The 22185-nt window shown below is 41.4% G+C and overlaps 1 protein-coding gene across 8 annotated transcripts in view; it reads left to right on the top strand.

The window, feature by feature from the left end:
- DMD (dystrophin) overlaps window positions 1-22185 on the top strand; it is a 1890745-nt gene that overhangs the window by 1311752 nt on the left and 556808 nt on the right. The gene's annotated exons all lie outside the window — the stretch shown is intronic.

Below are 22185 nucleotides of genomic sequence, written 5' to 3'. Positions count from 1 at the left end.
CAGATGAGCCCGTGCTCAAGCTGGCGACCTCAGGGTCTCGAACCTGGGTCCTCGGCATCCCAGTCCGATGCTCTATTCACTGCGCCACCACCCGGTCAGGCCCCTTTACCATTTTTTATAATACTGGTTTGGTGGTAACAAACCCCTTTAGCTTTTTCTTGTTTGGGAAGCTGTTTATTTTTCCTTTAATTTTAAATGATAGCCTTGCTGGGTAAAGTGGTCTTGTTTGTAGGTCTTTACTTTTCATCACTTCAAATATTTCATGTCAATCTCTTCTGGCCTGAAATGTTCTTGTTGTTAAATCAGCTGACAGACTTATAGGAGCTTCCTTGTAGGTAACTAACTCTTTTTGTCTTATGGCTTTTAAGAATCTCTCTGTCGTTAGCCTTTGCCATTTTAATTATGATGTGTCTTAATGTGGACCTCTTTGGGTCCATCTTGTTTGAGACTCTGCACTTTCTGGACTTGTTGTCTGTCTTTTTCCATCATCAGATGAAGGAAGTTTTCAGTCATTACTTCTTCAAATGGATTCTCAATCCCTTGCTCTCTCTCTTCTCCTTCTGGCATTCCTATGATGCAGATGTTGTTACTCTTCATGTTGTCCCAAAGGTCCCTTAAACTAGATTCATTTTTTAATAATTTTTTTCTTTTTGCTGCTCTGATGGGGTGTGTTTTTCTAGCTTATCTTCCAAATTGCTGGTTTAATCCTCTGCTTCATCCAACCTACTGTTTATTTCTCCCATACAAGTACTAGCCAGGCGCAACGTTGCTTAGCTTCCAAGATCAAACAAGATCAAACGTGTTCAGGGTGGTACGGCTGTAGATCCCACTGTTTATTTCTCTCAGTGTATTCTTCCTTTCTGGCTGGTCCTTTTTTCATGGTTTCTGTGTCCTTTATACAGCTGTTGAACATCTTTGTAACCATTGCTTTGAACTTTATATCTGATAAATTGCTTGCCCCCATTTTATTTAGCTCTTTGTATGAACATTTCTCCTCTTCTGACATTTGGGACTTGTTATTTTTTTGTTGTTTCCCCATTTTGTCAGCCTCTCTGTGTTTGTTTCTATATATTAGATGGCTTTACTACAACTCCCAGTCTTCATGGGGTGGCTTTATGTCATAAGTGTCCTGTGGGATCCAGTGGCTCAATTTTCTTGATCACCTGAGCTGGGTATTTCAGAAATGTCCCTTTTGTGAGTTATGTGGTCCCTCCTATTATAAATGACACGTTATTGCTATTGGCCCATTAATGAATGGGATTGGCCCTCATGCTGGCTGACTGTGAAGCTCCACCCTCACCGTGGTGTGTGAGCTGCTATGTGGGTGCTGACCACACAAAGCATAATTCACCTCAGCAGGTTTTAGTGCCTGCCAATATCACCCTTTGGATATGCTGCTTGTTAAGCTAATTGGATCCTTCTCTGATGTTTTCTGAAGCTGGCCACTGGGTGTGTTGGTTCTGGGCCTCTTGGAGAGGACTCTAGTGTAGGCCAATGTAAGATGCTGCCTGTGACTGGCCTTCAGCAACCTATTTGGAGCTACAGGCAATCCACAGCTTGTGGCTGCCTCTGCTGGGTCTGGGTGCACGTAGGAAGACCAAGCTGTACACCAAGGCCAGCAATTACCAGTACTGGGCCCAGGGACCAGTCAGCACAAGTCCCAAGGTACCCCGAGATCCACCTCTGCATGCCTCTGCCTGCCAGCTATCTGTGAGGCTGAAATGCTGAAAGAGCCTCTGGCTGTATGCCTCAGCAGGGCCTAAGCTCCACAGGAAAGTGTGAGAGGGATTCTCAAAGGCAGGACTGTTGCCATGCCCCAGGCTGATGCCACACAGATGGAAGTATTCTACCCAAGAAAGATAGCATCTGCTGTGTGGGAAATGACTCAACAAAAGGGTCCTGGCAGCTGTCCCTTCAGCTCTCTTCCCCAGAACCACAAACCCCAGACTCTCCTCACACAACTCTAGTCTGCTCTACCCTCCCTCTGCCCGGGCCCAGAGTGAGTGGCTGCAAATGAAATTTTGTGCCTATATCTCTAAGCCATGTCTCCCTGGTGGACAGAAAGCCTTCTGCTGTTCACATGTCATGGGAGTGCCTCTTCCCATCTCTGGTGCTCTGGGCTGGGGAGACTGGCTTGGGATTAAGACCCTACTCAGGAGAAACCATCACCCATAAGAGTGGGGCAGCCCTTTGTACATCTCCACCTTTTCTAACAGTCTCAATATGGCTTCTTCTGTGACTCCTAGTCTTCACTTGGTAATTCAGGGTGATTGTTTCACAATTTAGTTGTAATTCCAGTTAGATCCAGAGAGAAAATGAGTGTAGCTTGCACCTACTCATCTGCCATCTTGAATTCTCTCATCTAATATAATACTTCTATTCTTGAGAATAAACATACTACAATGAAAACTAAAAGAGATATTTTGTCTGTCATAATAACTTTCTTCAGGAAAGTAAATTGGCTTGCTGCCCCTATCTTTCAACCAAACACCAGACATTGAGTTTCCTTGAAATACATTTCAGTAAAACCTTCTTAGTCTGACCAACGTTGTAAGTCACATTAATGGCTCACAGATACGTTAATAAATTAATAAAATTGTTTCAAATGAATACTTGAAACGAGCACTGAAGACAATGAAAAGCTGGGACTATTCACTTACTTTCTTTTATCTCTTTTATTTCTCCTTTTCCAAGTGAGAGGGGGGCGGGGAGATAGAGAGACAGACTCCCACATGCACCCCGGCCAGGATCCATGTGGTGACCCCCTTCTGGGGCCAATGCTTGCAACTGAGCTATTTTTAGTGCTGGAGGCAGAGGCTCCATGGAGCCATCCTCAGCGCTCAAGGTGATGCACTCGAACCACTTGAGCCATGGTTATGGGAGGAGAAGAGAGAGAGAGAGAAGGAGGGAGGGAGGAAGGGAAGGAAGGGAAACAAGGAAGGAAGGGGAGAGTTAGAGAAGCAGATAGTCACTTCTCCTGTGTGCCCTCACCAGGAATCAAACCAGATACATCCACATGCTGGGCATATGCTCTACCACTGAGCCAACCAGCCAGGGCCTGATCTCTTTTAGAGCCTGAACAAGATCTGTATAACTTTAGTCCTTCTTCTCCAAACAAGAATGAAAAAGGTCAGGAAAAGTTTAACCACAGAAAATGTCACAGAAATTCACACTACTTTCTCCTCTTTCCTTGAACCAAACTTAAAGATTTTTGAGGGTTACAAGTGTTTGATATAAGACTTTCTAGGCAAAAATAATAAGAAGAATAATTCCTTTATGTGGTGGGCAACAATGCCCCCCCTTCCTGTTGGATATTCTGAAAGTGTGTACTGGGGAATCAAATAAAGTAATCTTCAGTCTTGCATTAACAAATTATTTTCAAAATGAACTTCATTAGTGTCTCTCTTGTGCCTTTCATAATTCTGATAATAAAACATTTCAGGTATTTGTCAAAGATTAATAGCATTCAAAATAATTTAGGTTATCAGCGTGTGATTTTCATTCCACATGAGGTCCATTTGCAGTTTACATGGTTTTCTAAATTACATTAAAATAAAATGTCAAAGAGTTCACTTTTTTTTTCATCTTTAACAGCATCAATCTTTGAAGAAAGGTTATTGAACAAAGGTCTATGCATAAATCAACCATTCCCTGTAGAGGTAAAAGAAGCCATTACACCTGGTTATGAAAGAGAGTTTCATGAATGCAAGGGAAATAAATCATTCCCCACTGGAGATCATATTAGTCTAGATGGAGGAGCGTCTATTTCCTGATAGTAAGAAAGCAAGAAATTACTTCTGTTTGCTCCTGCATTGTACTTGTCCTTGAGAGGTCTATTAGCAATTTGACTACTACTACTTATTATTATTATTATTATTATTATTATTATTATTATTATTTTAACTTACAATGATCTGAGTCCTTATAAGTGTAATTTTTAAATCCTCTACAGATTTCAGGGTTTTTTCTCTCTAATTTCTATTCACCTCCAACACCTTTTAAAATACATTATTTTGGGGGAGTTGCAGAAAACTTACTCTCTGCAGAAAACAGCATTTCTCCTGCTCTCTGGAGCCAAACCACATTTCACCTCAGTCCTTTGCTCTCAATCCAACAACTCAATATTGGATCCAGTTCAAGGCTGCGGCCCTGAATAGAACGAGACCTGGATATTCATGAACTGTTTGACCAGGCATTTCTCCCAATGATTTACTCCATAAATCCTATTTTTAGTTTTTACAGTAGTTTCATAAATGGTTGGAAAACTATTGTGCATTGCATTTTTAAAAACTGAAATGAGGGTAGATAGCATTTTTTACCCACTAGGAGACATTGTTGACATTTTCCGTTTTGGATTAGAAAACAATTGGCATTATTTGGATGCAACCAGCGGGTTGAGTGGACAACTCTAAATTCATTTCCTATCTGTGACCTAAAAGAAATGTTACTATTCATGCAATGGATACACACAGTGGAAACGTACTTGCTGAGCAGATTCCTGAACTTGACTCTGAAGGACAGCAGTTGAGAACTGAGATCTGCCACAGAACAGCAATGAGGATCCAAAGGTCAATGAGAGTGGCTCTTGAGCCCAAAGAGAAATTTATAATGGTGAGACTTGGGCAAGGAGAACAAGATGTAGCCAAGGAGATAAAGGAGAGAATATGGTCGCAGAGTTCTTTAGTTTCCCAGAGAAGGGGGCACCTCCTGCATACCTTATAGGGAACATCAGTGTGCTTATTCTGGTAAACCAGCCCAAAGTGTAGCAGCTTAAAGCAATAATAGTTACTTGCTTTGCACTTGAATCTACAATTTGGGCATGGTTCATTGGGGTTTCTTGTCTGTGCTTGATGACATCTTCTGGGATAAGTCCACTGACAGCTGAAGGACCTTCTTTCTCTCTTTCTTTCTTTCTTTCTTTCTTTCTTTCTTTCTTTCTTTTATCAAGTGAGAGGCAAGGAGGCAGAGAGACAGACTTCCACATGTACCCCAACAGGGATCCACCCAGTAACCCCCGTCTGGGGCCGATGTTTTTCCCACCTGGGGGCCATGGCTTTATTGCTTGGCAGCTGGGCTATTTTTAGCACCTGAGGAAAGGCCATGGAGCTCTCCTCCATGCCCTGGGGCCAGCTTGCTCATTTGAACTATGGCTGTGGGAGGGGAAGAGAGAGAGAGACAGAGACAGAGAAAGAGAGAAGGCGGAAGGGTGGAGAAGCAGATGGTCGCTTCTTCTGTGTGCCCTGACTGGGAATCAAAGTCAGGACTTCCACATGCTGGGCCGATGCTCTACCGCTGAGCCAACTGGCCAGGGCCAGGATCCACTTGCAAGTGGCTTTCTCACATGCCTGGCAAGTAGGTGCTGGCTATCAGTTTTCCTTCACGTGAGCCTTTCCACAGGGCATTGTGGGTTTTTACACAGCATAGTCGCTGGGTCCCAAGAGCAACCATTCCAAGGCACAAGAAGTTGAAGCTGCCTACTTCTTAAAACCTGGGCCAGAAACTAGCACAGTTTTATTTCTTTCATATTCTATTGGTCAAGCAGCCAGAGAGCCCAGATTCAAGGAGATAGGACATAAACTTCACCTTCCCATGGAAATGTTTCAAAAAAGTGAGGGGCCGTGTTGTAGAACTCCCACAAAAAGTTTCTTGTAAAAGAAACTGATTAGAATGTTAAACAGCAAGTACATATTATCCTCCTGTTCAAGAAAGAGGCCCTCTTTGCTTCCTTTCCTTGTCTACCTGGTTAACTCCTATTAGTGGTTCTGGTCAAAACCTCCTTCTCTCAGTAGTATCATCTAGCCTGAGCCCCAAGTGAAAAATGGGCTCTATACCAATATATGATGTTTTCAAATGTTGAGCTTTTTCCTACAACAGAACATAAATCAAATACTGTAACTCCCCTTCTTTCTTGATATCTGTAAAATACTCATAACAGAAACTAGATGAATAAAAATACATCTTTTTTCCTTTTTTAATTTTATTGATTTTAGAGAGAGGAAGGGGAAGAGAGACAGACAGACAGGGACAGGGACTTCGATCTGTTCCTGTATGCGCCCTGACTGGGGATCGCAGCCGCAACCACTGCACTTCCGGATGATGCTCCTACCAATCGAGCTATTCAGCCAGGGCATAAAAATAAATCTTAAGTGCAATCAAATCTCTCTCAAATAGCAATATAGATGCTTACATTTTTACTTTCCTCTTTGCTTTTTTTTTTTTCCTCCCAAGGTACTTTAATGACATTAGGTCTCATCTATACAGTATATACTATATAATTTTTAGAGTATGCCTGTTAATAACCTCTTTTGCATAGCTGTACTGTCTGGTCTGGGCACAAGATAGCCTTAAGGAGGTCTTAGTTTTTCTAAGTTTAATCCACCTTTCCTCTCTCTCTCTGCCACTCACTCCCTCTCTCCCTCCCTCCCTCCCTCTCTCCCTCTCTTCTCCTCCCCATTTATTTTTCTTTTCAACTAGGCAGAAAGTGTACGTCATGTTTCTGTGCCTCCCTATAGGCTAGGCTCTGTTTCCTTCATGCAAAACTGTCCATTACAGGGCCTTTTCATAGAAGTCACATGGTGTCACAGAATGTACGTGTCTTCTTTTTCTTTTTTTTTTTTTTTTGTATTTTTCTGAAGCTGGAAACCGGGAGAGGCAGTCAGACAGACTCCCGCATGCGCCCGACCGGGATCCACCCGGCACGCCCACCAGAGGCAACGCTCTGCCCACCAGGGGGCGATGCTCTGCCCCTCCGGGGCGTCACTCTGCCGCGACCAGAGCCACTCTAGCGCCTGGGGCAGAGGCCAAGGAGTCATCCCCAGCGCCCTGGCCATCTTTGCTCCAAAGGAGCCTTGGCTGTGGGAGGGGAAGAGAGAGACAGAGAGGAAGGAGGGGGGGTGGAGAAGCAAATGGGCGCTTCTCCTATGTGCCCTGGCCGGGAATCGAACCCGGGTCCCCCACACGCCAGGCCGACGCTCTACCGCTGAGCCAACCGGCCAGGGACGTGTCTTCTTTTATAGGTCAAGAGATCTGGGTTCTGGTTCTGACCACTCGCCTGTGTGATCTTGGAGAGATCAGTGGCATTGAGGAGTCTCCAGTTTATCTTCTGAAAACTGACACAGCCAGACAAAAGAAATGTTTCTCCAAGTTCACATACAAGCTGCACCATTTTTACTTGGGAATTCATTGAAAAGACAGTGTCAGAAGATGGCTCTCTAGGGCTGGGCCAGGGAATGTACAGATTTAAGGAGCCTCCAGGTGGTTCTCGTGCCCATTTAAATTTGAGAACAGCTGGGCCAGATGCTTGCTCAGGGCCATGCCAGCTCTGAAATTTGACAGATTTTGATTTTGTGAGGCAGAGACTGTGTGCTTATGCAGGAGAAAGGAAATACTAGACTTTCTGCTTGTGTTAGAGAATTTTTCATTTAGTATCCTCATCTCTCATGCCTAGCCAATCAGGAGTAGTATTGTTTATTCTTCCCACTGTTTTGGAGAGGCGTGGGGGGAAGATAAGGCAGATGGTACTGAGAAGATTTACGTTACCATTTTCTTTCTTTTTCCCTTTGCGTATTATGTAAAACTGCCCATATTTTCGTCTGAGCCATGATCATTAATTTAATGTTATGATCTAATGGCTCATGACATTAAATTATAACTTAGCTTAACATGACCAAATTACAGTCTCAGAAGGAAAGTTGCTTTTCTCGGGTTGGTTTGTGTACCTTAAACCAATCGTGCTATGGCTGAATTTTTCATAATTCTACCTCAGCCTTGGTTTAGGTAGTTTTCCTCTTCGCACAAAGTGCATTTTGTTAAACAGGATCGAGGTTGTCATCAGTTTTGCAAAAGGAAAAGTAAGAAAGGGGAAAAGAATTGTGTTGCTTTGACTTAATTTGACGTGCGAGCTTGTGCGTGTCTCTGTGTGTATGTGTGTTTACAGTACTGAAGTAGATTCAGTATGATACTCAATACAAGATAAAAAGTGAAGGAAAGGAGGCCCTGGCCGGTTGGCTCAGCGGTTGAGCGTCGGCCTGGCATCCAGGGGACCCAGGTTCGATTCCCGGCCAGGGCACATAGGAGAAGCGCCCATTTGCTTCTCCACCCCCCCTCCTTCCTCTCTGTCTCTCTCTTCCCCTCCCGCAGCCAAGGCTCCATTGGAGCAAAGATGGCCCGGGTGCTGGGGATGGCTCCTTGGCCTCTGCCCCAGGCGCTAGAGTGGCTCTGGTCGAGGCAGAGCGACGCCGCGGAGGGGCAGAGCATTGCCCCCTGGTGGGCAGAGCATCGCCCCTGGTGGGCGTGCCGGGTGGATCCCGGTCGGGCGCATGCGGGAGTCTATCTGACTGTCTCTCCCCGTTTCCAGCTTCAGAAAAAATACAAAAAAAAAAATAAAAAATAAAAAATAAAAAAAAATTAAAAATAATAAAAAAAAGTGAAGGAAAGGAGACAGATAAGGGTGCGAGATTTTCCAGGATGATTGCTTAGTAAATTAGGTAATGTCTAATCACTGAGGTGTACACCTGAACTAAGATAATATTGTATGTGAACTGTAATTGAAAAATAAAAATGATTTTTAAATGGCAAAAATATACTGCTCACAAAAATTAGGAGATATTTTATCGCTTCATATTCATTTTGAAATATCCTCTAACTGTTGTGAGCAGTATAAATTTGGAAAAGAGAATAGACAGATAGGTATCACATACACTTGATAGTGAAATGACTGTCTCAGTATCCTTAGGAAGACAACCCTTTCAGCTGTATTTCACTAACCGTTCAGTAGGGTCCGAGTCGCATTTGTCTTAAATACATAGCTTTGTACCTATCACTTTGTGTTCATTTTCCTTTTATATCAGGGGTCCCCAAACTATGGCCCGCGGGCCGCATGCGGCCCCCTGAGGCCATTTATCCGGCCCCCACTGCACTTCCGGAAGGGGCACCTCTTTCATTGGTGGTCAGTGAGAGGAGCATAGTTCCCATTGAAATACTGGTCAGTTTGTTGATTTAAATTTACTTGTTCTTTATTTTAAATATTGTATTTGTTCCCATTTTGTTTTTTTACTTTAAAATAAAATATGTGCAGTGTGCATAGGGATTTGTTCATAGTTTTTTTATAGTCCGGCCCTTCAGTGGTCTGAGGGACAGTGAACTGGCCCCCTGTGTAAAAAGTTTGGGGACCCCTGTTTTATATATATGCTCATGAAATGAAGTGGTCATCCTAGGTTAATTCAAGCAAAGAATATTTTATTCTGAACAGGTTTTGGTGGTTTTACTTATTTGAGCTTGCATATAAAATATTTTGTATTATAAATGTGATTAAAATGGAAAATAATATGATATAACAGAGATAGAGAGAGAGACAGCAAGCAAAAAAAATAAAAAAATACAAACCACATTCTTTCCTATGGAAAATCCACAAGGTTTGCTTTTATACAATCTGTCAAGCCAACGGAGAAAGGCCTACTCTGGCCTAGTTAAACAAAGGGAAAGGAAATATGGTAGAAAGTTCTCCTGCTGTTTCACCAAATGTAACACCACGGAGTCTTGAGACAAGCTGAGCAGAATTCAGTACCACTGCGACAATTGACCTGCCATGTGAGAATCTCAAAATGAGTTTAGGTGGAGGCATAGGACTTGAAATCCAATAATATATGCAACAGTGATCTTGCCAGAATTGCACAGAGAAAGCAAATTAGTCCCCTAATAGAAAAGCCAAATTGAAATTCATTCTCTGAGCAGGTTTTCAAACATACTCTTCTTCCACGTCCCTGTTTACAAAAATGGAGCACTATCAAAAAATAAAACAAAACAAGAATTTGGAAAACACAATGAAAAAATGGAATTCTAGGGAGAGAGACAAGAGAAACATCACACACACACACACACACACGTATGTGCACGCACGCGCACACACATACACAGTGAGACAGTAGTTTGCCCACGTGGTGTATCTGATTAGACGTCTGTTTGCAGCCGCCCTTCTCACAGAACTGTCTCATTGCCATGATGTGAGATAGTTTCTCTTATGTGGTATTGGAAAAGAAAGTAAATTTACTCAAATTCCTTAAGGGCAATGTTGTAATATTATTCCCATATAATATATTCTCTTCCAAAAAGCAACTCCAGAGTTGGGTAAGATGGGGCTTGTGACCCAAATGGCATTCTCTGCTCTCCGCACTAGAAATCGCATCAACCTGTCCACACTCACGGGACAGTGCGGAAGGTTTGTTCCAAATAAAATATGTTTGAATTCTTATACAAGAAACTGAAAAGATGAGAGTCGGATTATTTATTCCTGAAATCTAGGAATGGCAGGCTCATAGCAGGTTCATCAGTGATGCCATTTATAATTCTACACAGCAGTCGTCAAGCACAGGTAACTGTGGCAGAAATTACTCCCTAAAGAAGGAAGTCAGAGTTACAAGTAAGTCCACACCATTCTCACATTGTGTAATATATTATCTGCTCTAAAGAGACAGTTATAGCCTGACCAGAGGTGATGCAATGGATAGAGCGTCGACCTGAGATGCTCAGGTCCCAGATTTGAAACTTTGAGGTTGCTGGCTTGAAGCGCAAGGTCGCTGGCTTGAAGTGCAAGGTCACTGGCTTGAGCCCAGGGTGGCTGACTTGAGGAAGAAGCCACTAGCTCGACTAGGACCCCGCCACCAGTCAAGGTACTTATGAGAAGCAATCAATAAACAACGAAAGTTCTGCAACTACGAGTTGATCTTTCTCACCTTTTACCCTTCCTGTCTCTCTCTCCTTTTTAAAAAAATGAAAACCAGAGAGTGAGACTGTAATATAGTTACAGTAGATTGAATGATCAATCTTGGTTTGTCCTCGTTTTCTACAATCACAACCTTGACACTGCCTCCTATTGGATGGAGTGTACCACCCAAACCCTGGCCTTAGGGCTTAGCCCTGTGATTCGCTTTAGCAAACAGAAGTGAGTGGAAGTAACAGGTTAGGTTACTGTTCATTTGAAGGTTAGGCCCTAAGAGGCATCGCACTTGCCCGTTTGTGCTTCTGCTGCATGTATAAGAAGAAATTGCCCCATCTAAGCTGCTTGTCTCAGAAAGAGGGTCAGACACAGCAGGGCTGCACTAGCCATGGACATCCAGGAAAATTAATGACTGTTATTTGAAACCATAATGTACGTATTGTTCTGCATTATCTCAACAATAGCTAATTGAAACAGCAACAAAGCTGTTGTTTTTCCAGAATACCTACTGAAAATGAATAATACCAGCCATCTTGTGGCAAAAATATGAAGCCTGCATTTTACTCTTAATGGTTAATTATTAATTTTTTAAGTAATTAAATCTTCCCTTGTCTGGGGATGTCATTATATGAGGCTTATACATCAAAAATACACTATTTCTGTTAATTTATTCGTAAGTAACATTTGTAAGTTAATTTATTTGTAAGTAACATCACCAATCTTGAGGGGATACATACATTTCTGAACTTAGTTTTGAAAAATTTTTCTGACATTAAAATATTGCATAATAATATGTTTCATTTTAATACATCAAGCATTCCCAGGAGAAGTTAGTGATATTTGGTTTTGTGTGGGAGAGAAAAATAATGAACATCACCATCTGGTTTAACCCTTGTGGTGCTCTGGAATCATAGTTATGTTAATTACCCTTGTGGTTTGTCTTTATAGACATAATTATATGTGAAATGCTTTTCCAATTTGTTATATGGTATTAGATACACATTTAAAATTGATGTGGGTTTATGCTGTTACCATCTTGTTGGCATAGTCAAGCTAAACCCATAGATCTATTTAGTTACATGTTGAAAAGCAGTAATATTAAAAAAAAAGCATAGGATGAGAAAAAGATACTTGAAACAATACTTTTTAGATGCCGTTTGAATAATGGCATTATTCAATATTTCTTCATGTTCCTCAACCTAAGTGATACTGTCTGTAGAAATAGATGTCAGCCGAAGGCAACCAGGCAATGGACTTGTCTTGACAGCAGTCTTTCTATGTATTCCAACTTCATTCATTATTAGACATGTCTGGGGTATTTTGGGGTTTTTTGTTTGTTTGTTTTTTGTGGCCGAGACAGAGAGAGTCAGAGAGAGGGACAGATAGGGACAGACAGACAGAAGGAGAGAGAGATGAGAATCATCAATTCTTCGTTGCGGTTCCTTAGTTGTTCATTGATTGATCTCTCATATGTGCCTTGACCTGGGGGGGGGGGGCTACAGCAGACCGAGTGACCCCTTGCTCGAGCCAGTGACCTCGGGCTCAAGCTGGTGAGCCTTGCTCAAACCAGATGAACCCACGCTCAAGCTGGTGACCTCAGAGTCTTGAACCTGGGTCCTCCGCGTTCCAGTCTGTCGTTCTATCCACTGCGCCACCGCCTGCTCAGGTGACATGTCTGTTTTTTAAATCAGGTGTTTTTTTACCTTTCTGAATTTAGGCAAATGACACAAGAGAAGAACATTAATTTCCTCTGCCATTTTGACTGAATCAAATTTGAGTCTTCTAATGCACCATGTCTAATGAATTCAAAGAGACATTTGACAGTATTCCTGTTAATGTATCTTTAAAATGAATTAGTGGCATAAACTGGTGCTAGGTGACTTAGGTGCAGTTGTAATATTTTGTAATCACAGGAGAAGATGCAATATGCATTTTAAAATGTCACAGCGATTTCTCCAAATGCTGGGAGGTTGGACCTCTGCAAAGCTTCCTGATGTCACTCTCCTAGGGGAAATTCATTCCAGTGACTACAGCAGCTGCAGCCATAACTCTTTCTGTATTATTCCAGCCATAGTTATCTCTAGATCATTCACATACCTATATTGTAGTCTCCAGAGTAAGCGAACTTCATATTCTAAAGAAAGCACTTGAAGAAATGAGAAGAAGCTTGATGTGGATGAGAATAGCCCACATGATTGGGGTTCTCAGGATTAGCTGAGAGATGTATTAAAGAAAGCAGGTCTGCTGATGCGTCTGTCTTGCTGTTCCCTATTCCATGTCAGGAGTGTGATTCCTGAAGGAGAGTGTTGGGGACCAAAATATAAACAGGGTGTTTTTATATCCAGGGGACAGGTGCTAGGCCTAACCACCCATCTCACCTGCCCAGTTAACAGAGAGCTATACCTGATTATTGCTTGTCCCACCCATGTTCTCCGGAAGAGGCCGGAAGCTAGTTTCTTATTGGTGTAAAGTTAGATCTAAATGGTATGGTGGGGGTTGTCTTTGAGTTGTCTTGGAAACAATTGAATTGCTAATGGACCACGTTTTTTTTTCCCTGAATAAAGATGGATGTGCTTCTGGGGGCCGCCATTGCATCCGTTTAGGAGCAGTAGAGACTGTTCCCCGTGCTGTCCTCCTGAACCCATCTTTATATATATATCTTTAATTCTCTATCATTTATTTAATTCCATACCTTTTCCTGTTCGAGGACCCTGTAATAGACTTGTCGTGGCTAGACCGTGACAGGAGAGGAGTAGAGAGTGGGAAGGAAAATGAAATCTGTCAATACTGTGAATATATAAATAATCAAAGTGGCAGGAAGACTGATTAATTCTGAATCATCTTTATAAAGCGAGTAGAGCCGTGAAAATGCTCAGTCTGCCCAGCCGATGAGGAAATGTATGCAATCTGTTGATCAGAAGTTACTTGAGAATGCTCTCTTCCAGAGATCTCTAAACCAGAATTCTAAAAAATATTTCTTTTGTCCTCATGAAAAAAGGAAAATGACAGACCTGAGAGATTGCAATTTAAAATGAAAGAAAGCATTTTCCCAGGTTATGAACAGCCTTCAAACAAACAATTGATACAAATAAGTCAAAATGCAGTTTAGCTTCACAGAATGATTTCAGAGTACTTCCAATCAATATCTCCCTGTTGGTTAGTGGGGAAATAAAAAGATACATTCTTGTATAGTGCAGTAGAAAATTTAGCAAAAATAAATGAAAGCTGTAGGTTTAGTTCAGTGATCCTATGAAGAGGAATACATTCACCATTGGTCTTTTAATATCAGGTAGAGTACACATTATTTTGTCTTTTTTACTAAAGTGACTGTGTTGTGATATTATATATAGCAGGGGTCAGGAAACTTTTTGGCTGAGAGAGCCATGAACGCCACATATTTTAAAATGTAATTCCGTGAGAGCCATACAACGACCCATGTACATTATGCATTATCCAATAAAAAAATTTGGTGTAGTCCCAGAGGATAGCTGTGATTGGCTCCAGCCACCCGCAACCATGAACATGGGCGGTAGGAAATGAATGGATTGTAATACATGAGAATGTTTTATATTTTTAACATTATTTTTTTATTAAAGATTTGTCTGCAAGCCAGATGCAACCATCAAAGGAGCCACATCTGGCTCGTGAGCCATAGGTTCCCGACCCCTAATATATAGTATTATAATAATAGAAGTCCTCTTAGCTAACTCAATAATAATCAGTGTGTATTGTCTGTTATTTGTTTCTTTCTATTTGTAACCAAAACTATAACAAAACCTTAATTAGTAAGATCAGCGTATTAACCTATATACCGTTTACAAAAGTGTTAGTTTTGAGTGTTCTTTTACATATTTTTGTTCCTTAAACCAACTACATATTCATTTTTTTGTTTGTTTGTTTGTTTTTGTTTTTGTTTTTTTGGTATTTTTTTCTGAAGCTGGAAACAGGGAAAGACAGTCAGACTCCCGCATGCGCCTGACCGGGATCCACCCGGCACGCCCACCAGGGGGCGATGCTCTGCCCCTCCGGGGCGTCGCTCTGTCGTGACCAGAGCCACTCCAGCGCCTGGGGCAGAGGCCAAGGAGCCATCCCCAGCGCCCGGGCCATCTTTGCTCCAATGGAGCCTCGCTGCAGGAGGGGAAGAGAGAGAGAGGAAGGAGAGGGGGAGGGGTGGAGAAGCAGATGGGCGCCTCTCCTGTGTGCCCTGGCCGGGAATCGAACCCGGGACTTCTGCACGCCAGGCCAATGCTCCACCACTGAGCCAACCGGCCAGGGCCTACATTCTCATTTTTTATTTTGTTTAATGTATACAGTTTTAAACTTTGCTTTCTGAAGTTTCTTCTTCATGAAACTCCATCATCAATATCCATTCTTTGCTACCCTATTCAACAAATAAAATATCTACAGTAATCTGTTTTCAAGGGTTGCTTAGCTATGGTAGTTTTAGCTAATAGCTAATAGCTTTTGACATGTATTTTTCTAAGTAATATTAGGGTACCTAAATTACCTGGACCTGGGATTACCATATTTATTACCCAATTAAAATTTCAAGTAAAATATTCAATTCAGATATAGTTAAAATGATTCATTTAGAGCAAAAATACAGGCATTTATTATACAAGGCTATTGGCAAAGCCTATCAAATAATTGTCTTTTTAGTCTCAGAAGATAGCATCCATCCATGTCCAAAAAATTAAAATTGAATTTATTATACTTTCTCTTTTATCTAAAAAAATATTTTTTTGAAAAAATCAATTAAGGTATGGATTTTCAAACTAAAAAAAAAAAGTGAGTTTTATTTGGTGTCTTTCTCTTAGTGTTTATTTTACGAGTCTAGCAGTGGTTTTTCTTAGATTATCTGCTCATGTCTTCGTGTTCTTTGAATTCAGTCTGTGTACTTAAGTTCAGATGGCAATTTGAGCTTGCTAAAATCTCAAAGTAATAGGAATGTTGGAGTAGACAACAACTTGAGTGTTTCTTATGAAAACCAAGGTTTGCTGAAGGACATAGGCCTAACGAATGTGGTCCAAGAAAGAATCAAAGTCTGGTCAGCCAACCCTCCCTAGGACTTTAAGCTGCTAGTCAGGTTTAAACTTTTCCAAGCCGAAATATGGAACTTTGGGGTGGGGAGGGGAACATCCTAACAACTTCCTCGCATTTTGGCTGATAAGATGTATATACTCTTACTCATTTTAGAATATGATTTCTTGCATACAGTCTAAGCAAATAATTTGTTCTGCTTTACCATTTTAGCTAACCTTAATATCAATATATACCCAATATAACTACAGCAATTATAACAGAAATTTTAGTCTTCTCTCATAAATGTTTCTCTTAGAAGTAACCTATTGGAAAGCCCCTAAAATGCAGCTTTTAGCAATGACTACATATTGGCCACACCCACAACCATTTGAGGCTGATGGAAACCAGATATGAAGATGCCTGGTGGGCCTTGGTTTTTTGACTCACTCTTTTTCCTTGCACTGTTTACCACTTATTTAAAGCTATGACTAGTGAACTATTCAAATGTTTAAGCCAGAGAAAAAAGTCAACCCATCACAAGTCTCTTTTTAATCTTTAACATTGAAATGTATATGCCTGTTTGGTACTTACAGGGAAAATATGCTGAGAAGCAGTGTGGTCATAGACTGTATAGAATGTATGTCTATCCTATTGAAATCACTCCCTAGACAAGGACAAAAATTCTTTCACTCCAGACTTGCTCATAAATATGATGGTAGGCCTGACCAGGCCGTGGCGCAGTGGGTAGAACATCTGCCTGGGATGCTGAGGACCCAGGTTTGAAACCCTGAGGTCACTGGCTTAAGCGCAGGATCATCTGGCTTGAGGGAAAGCTCATCAGTTTGAGTGTGGGGTCGCCAGCTTGAGCATGGATCATAGACATGACCCCATGGTTGCTGGCTTGAGCCCAAAGATCACTGGCTTGAAGCCCAAGGTTGCTGGCTTAAAGCCCAAGGTCACTGGCTTGAGTAAGAGGTCACTGGCTTAGCTAGAGCCCCCTGGTCAAGGAATATATGAGAAAGCAAACATTGAACAATGAAGGTGCTGCAACTATGAGTTGATGTTTTTCATCTCTATCCCTTCCTCTCTCCTTCCCTCTCTCACTCTCTCTTGCTAAAATATAGATAGATAGATAGATAGATAGATAGATAGATAGATAGATAGATGATAGATAGATGATAGATAGAGATATAGATATAGCTATAGATATAGATATAGATATAGATATAGATATAGATATATGATGGTAGCTGCCCATCTCTTGGTTCTGTTTTGGGCTTTGATTAAATGTACTCTTGAGGCTTGGAACTACAGTATCCCTAGATCATAGAAACACAAGTCTGAAAATGAAATCATAGAAATCATTGAATGAACTTACCAGATAAGAAAAATTAAGCCCATGGAGATACCCATTTTGAAACACATCAATCTACATCTTTACATTATTGAGTTGTCTACTCTAGGACTATGGTGGATCGTTTTATTTATTTACATCTACTAAAATGTCTTGCAAGAACATATTAGACTTTTCTGTGTAGGGGATTTTCACAACTTTATAGCATAATTTCTTTTTAAGCACAATATTTTTAGTACCTTTAAAAGGTAAAATTAATATACAATAAACTGTACAGTATCTAAATTATACATTTGGTAAGGTTAATATATGTATACACCCTGAAACCATCACTAAAATCAAGATAATATACATATCCATCACATCTCCCCCAAAATAAAAAAATAAAATACCTCACTCTAATCAGCATCTAATGTAAAACAAAGAGTTATTGTGTTTCAAGAATTTTGATACTACAAGATTGCATAGATTTCTCATTTGATCTCCTATACTCTCCATATTGCTGCTGAGAAATTGTCATTCAAATTCAGAGACTATATAAGAAACAGAGGAAGCAGTTGGAGAGGCACAAGAAATTGGAACTACCTGCAAAATCATTTCTCTTAAGTGCTCATCAAATTTATTGTGGTAGATTGAAGGTGAAATATAGCTTTCACCCACTAGCAATAATCATATACAAGAAGGAACTTGTAGATGACCAAACAACAGAAGAGAAGTAGTTTCACCACTTTTTGGAAACATAATAGTAAAGCCAAAAAGTAAGATCACTTTCTTGTTCCTTTCTAGACCAGCGGACTAATTCCCTTCCTGTACAAGAAAGTTTATTTGACAATCCAATTTTATTTTAAACTTGCATTTAGCATTTTGGAGGTATTCAGAGACCATAAAATTCACAGTCATTAGCATATCACAGCAGGCTTCTTTCAAATATCACAATCAAGAACAGTCTGCTTGAAAACCTGGAAATATGACCTAGTGAGTTAAAATTGATGAGGATTTGGCTTTTCTTGTTTTTTATCTTTGCCTCTAGCCAGTTATCACCACCTAATAATCATGATATCTGGAATGAATGTTAACTTCGTCATGAGAATTTGATAACTTTTTTAATCAATTATTTGGTCTTTTCTTCTTTTACTTGGTGAACATCCATTCAGCAGAACTTTTCTGGGTTGTATTGCTTTTAAACCACATTTCATTTTTTAGTGTTTATCAGCCAATTTTGCTGCATCATAAACAACCAAAACATTTTAGTGACTAGTAACAACAGATATTTATTTCCTCGTGGCTCTGCAGATTAGTGAAGTTTGGCTGATCTTAACTAGGTTCGGCTTGACTCTGTTTACCTGTCAGTGTCAGGTCTAGTTTGGTTCTGCTGCTTACTCCGTATCTTATCCTGAGACTCAGGCTGAGGGGGCAACAGCTTCTGAGGGCGATGTCGGAATTACAGCCAACACATTTCAAGTGTCTGCTCTTGTCCCATTTGCTTATATTCCATTGGCTAAAGCATATCACATGGTTAAGCCCATAGTCAAGGGATGAGGAAATATATACTTTCCACCTACATGAGGTCACTACAGGGGTGTGGTTGTAGAATGCTCCTAAGGACGTGAAAGAATTGGGGCCAGCAATTCAGTCTGCTATATAGTCTGTTGGAGACCAGCTGAGCAAGTTAGTCAAATGGAAGGCTGGTTTATATTTGTGAACCTTACAACCCCTACAAAAGAAAATGGGATCCATCTGACTATGCCTAAATTTCCAACCTTCATCTTTCAAGTTATACTGAAGCCTAAAAACACCTATCTGACAAGAGTGAATGGCTCCTCCCTCGGTTTTCTATGAGTGAAAGATACATCATCTCATTATAATGGCAGCCAAAATGGCTGTTTCCTTCCATTTAGGAGTACAGATGTGAATGTGCTGATTTTCCTTTAAGAGTTATAGCCCTTGCCGGGTTGCTCAGTTAGATACAGTGTTGTCCCAACATGCCAAGGTTGTGGGTTCCATCCCCAGTCAGGGCACATATGAGAATCAACCAGTGAATGCACAACTAAATGAAACAATGAATCTCTCTCCCTCGCTCCCTCCCTCACTTCCTCCCTCCCTCACTTCCTCACTTCCTCCCTCCCTCTCCCTAATCAGTAAAAATAAATAAATAATTTTTTTTTCTCCTGAAGCTGGAAACGGGGAGAGACAGTCGGACAGACTCCCGCATGTGCCCGACCGGGATCCACCCGGCACGCCCACCAGGGGGCGACGCTCTGCCCACCAGGGGGCGATGCTCTGCCCCTCCGGGGAGTCGCTCTGTCGCGACCAGAGCCACTCTAGCGCCTGGGGCAGAGGCCAAGGAGCCATCCCCAGCGCCCGGGCCATCTTTGCTCCAATGGAGCCTCACTGTGGGAGGGGAAGAGAGAGACAGAGAGGAAGGAGAGGGGGAGGGGTGGAGAAGCAGATGGGCGCTTCTCCTGTGTGCCCTGGCCGGGAATCGAGCCCGGGACCCCTGCACGCCAGGCCGACGCTCTACCACTGAGCCAACCGGCCAGGGCCAAAATATTTTTTTTTAAAGAGTTCTAAATTTATCTTCTGGCAGCTCTTCTATGTGACAGTCATTCCATTGGACAATTAACGTTGGGTTGTGACCTAACTTTGAAAGGAACACCTAAAATTCAAGGGCTGTGATAGTAGTAATTTTTACAACCTATTTGTCTCTGGTTGAGAAAATAAAAATTATACAGCTGGTCTTTTTTACCAATACAGGTATGTAATGAAATGGCTTCCTTTGATGAGCAGAAATGATCGAAGCTCCAAAAATGCTTTAAAAAAAACAAAACTGGAAGCCTGACCAGGTAGTTGTGCAGTGGATAGAGCATCGACCTGGGATACAGAGGACCCAGGTTCAAAACCCCAAGGTTGCCGTCTTGAGTGCCGGCTCATCCACCTTGAGTGTGGGATCACTGGCTTGAGTGTGGGGTCCTTGGCGTGAGTGTGGGATCATAGACATGACCTCATAGTAGCTGGCTTGAGCTCAGAGGTCACTGATTTGAAGCCCAAGGTTGCTGGCTTGAGCCCAAAGATCACTGGCTTGAAGAAGGGGTCACTGGCTTGCCTGGAGCCCCACCCGGACAAGGCACACATGAGAAGCAATCAGTGAGCAACTAAGGTGCCACAACTATGAGTTAATATTCTCATCTCTTTCCTTTTCTGTCTGTCCCTGTCTGTCTGTCTGTCTGTCTCTCTCTCTCTCTCTCTCCCTCTCTAAAAAAACAAAAAGAGAAAAACTGGGAAAATAGAGCCAGTACATTAACCTCAAACAAAACAAAAACAAATAAAGCACTAGTCAGCATTTCCCAGGAAGGATGATATCTAAAAAGGATAGATTGTGGAGGCACATTGCATTATGGGTCCTGAATGCAGAAGGTCTTCCTTTATGAAGCAGTGTTAACCGCTTGGCAGAGCACTGTTGGTAAAAGACGCCACCAGAAGGGAAACAAGCAGCAATAAAGTTAAAAACCTGATGTGTGAATCTCATCTAAGGCGACATAAGCCATTCCTATAAAGCAGCATAGAACCTCTCTTTATAAGCGGACCTGGAATATATTAAAATAAATCAGTCTGTGCCCATTGACAGCTTATTTGAAGATTTTTTATAGGAAAAGGATCCCCTAAAGCATCATTTCACTCTGTTTTAATGCCTTCCTCTTTTGAGAAGGCCTTTCCAGTCTCAGTAGTAAGAAAGTGGTATTGTTTTTACCAAATGAGGTGGTTAATTGCATCCCAAAATATGTTTGCAGGATAGGTGTCACTTCCAAAATATGACATTGAGAGCAATATCTGGCCAAATTTATTTAGTACTACCTTTTTCCTTTCGGCTCTAAAAGTATTTGTTGGCATAGCCTAACCTAAATGTCAGTAGAATTGTTTCTGATGAAATCATCTTACAGAGAATTGTCTGCAAGTGCTCCCAAGCTTGAAGAGACATGGGAAATAATTTGTAACTGTAGTTCAACCCCAACCAGAGTGAATTGAATGCAGGGCTCATTTTATACTGGTAACTCAGACCAAGGCCGTGTTCCCGGTCCCTTTACAGAACTGGACTCTTCTTAGTGAACTCCAGACTAGGGACACTTATAGGCAGGTAGTGATTTTAGACAAGTGGGTAATAGAATATTGAAGCCGTGTCTATGATCAGCCATATAACCACTGGCTAAATCTGACAACCTGGTCTATTACCTATGCATCAATGTAATATGCAGAAATAGGCAAAAGTGGTTTTACTTAATACAAATAATGCAATAATCAATAATAGTACAAGGATAAACTGTGTTTCACGTACTTACTTACAACTATAAATCTATTTTGCCCACCCCTGTAGTGTTAATTCATTAAAAATTTATTTACAACATGATTCTTGTACAGCTGATAATGGCACAGCCACATCAGTCCTGTTGTTAAGTTAGATCGCGTCGCCTAGTTTTGTGATGGTAAACCTATGTAGTCACAATCTAAAATTTCCATAGTTCCTGCTAAATAATAGCCAACTTCCATTTAACAGTTCGAGTTTAAGAACCACTTTCATATCCATTAACACAAATAGCATAATAACTTTGTTTAGTGTTGAAACCCTGCCTTGTTCCTTGGTCTTATTTGCTGCCCCTTTGTGTTCGTGTCTTAGTCAGGGTCCCAACAGGAAACAGATGGCGCATTCTAATTAGGGTAATTTACAAGCCCTAAACACCCAGCATGGGCAGAGTACAGGGAAAGCACAGAAAATAGCACAAGACCACTGGGCAAGCAGTGGTAGAGGTGTCACCTGTCCTTGACCTGAAGGGATTAGGGAGGGAAGAGAGATTTCTAAGAACCTAGAAAAGGAGAGATCATAGAGATTTTACTGCCCACGGTGGAAGAGTGGTCTTCTTTCAAAGGATAAAATTAGCCTTGACACCCGGGGAAGGAAACCAAGAGAACTACTTCTCTCCATTAGTCAATTCAAACCAGAAAACCAGAGGGCATAGGAGCCCATTGATGTAATTCTACAAGTGAGCCCCTTAGATGGTGGAGAAAGTGGAGGGGGCTAGATCAGAAAGGACAAAAAACATAG

The sequence above is a fragment of the Saccopteryx leptura genome, chromosome X (genome assembly GCF_036850995.1).
Source record: "Saccopteryx leptura isolate mSacLep1 chromosome X, mSacLep1_pri_phased_curated, whole genome shotgun sequence".
Lineage (NCBI taxonomy): Eukaryota > Metazoa > Chordata > Mammalia > Chiroptera > Emballonuridae > Saccopteryx > Saccopteryx leptura.
Note: the sequence above shows the minus strand (reverse complement) of the source record. Positions and strands in the feature narration are given on the sequence as shown.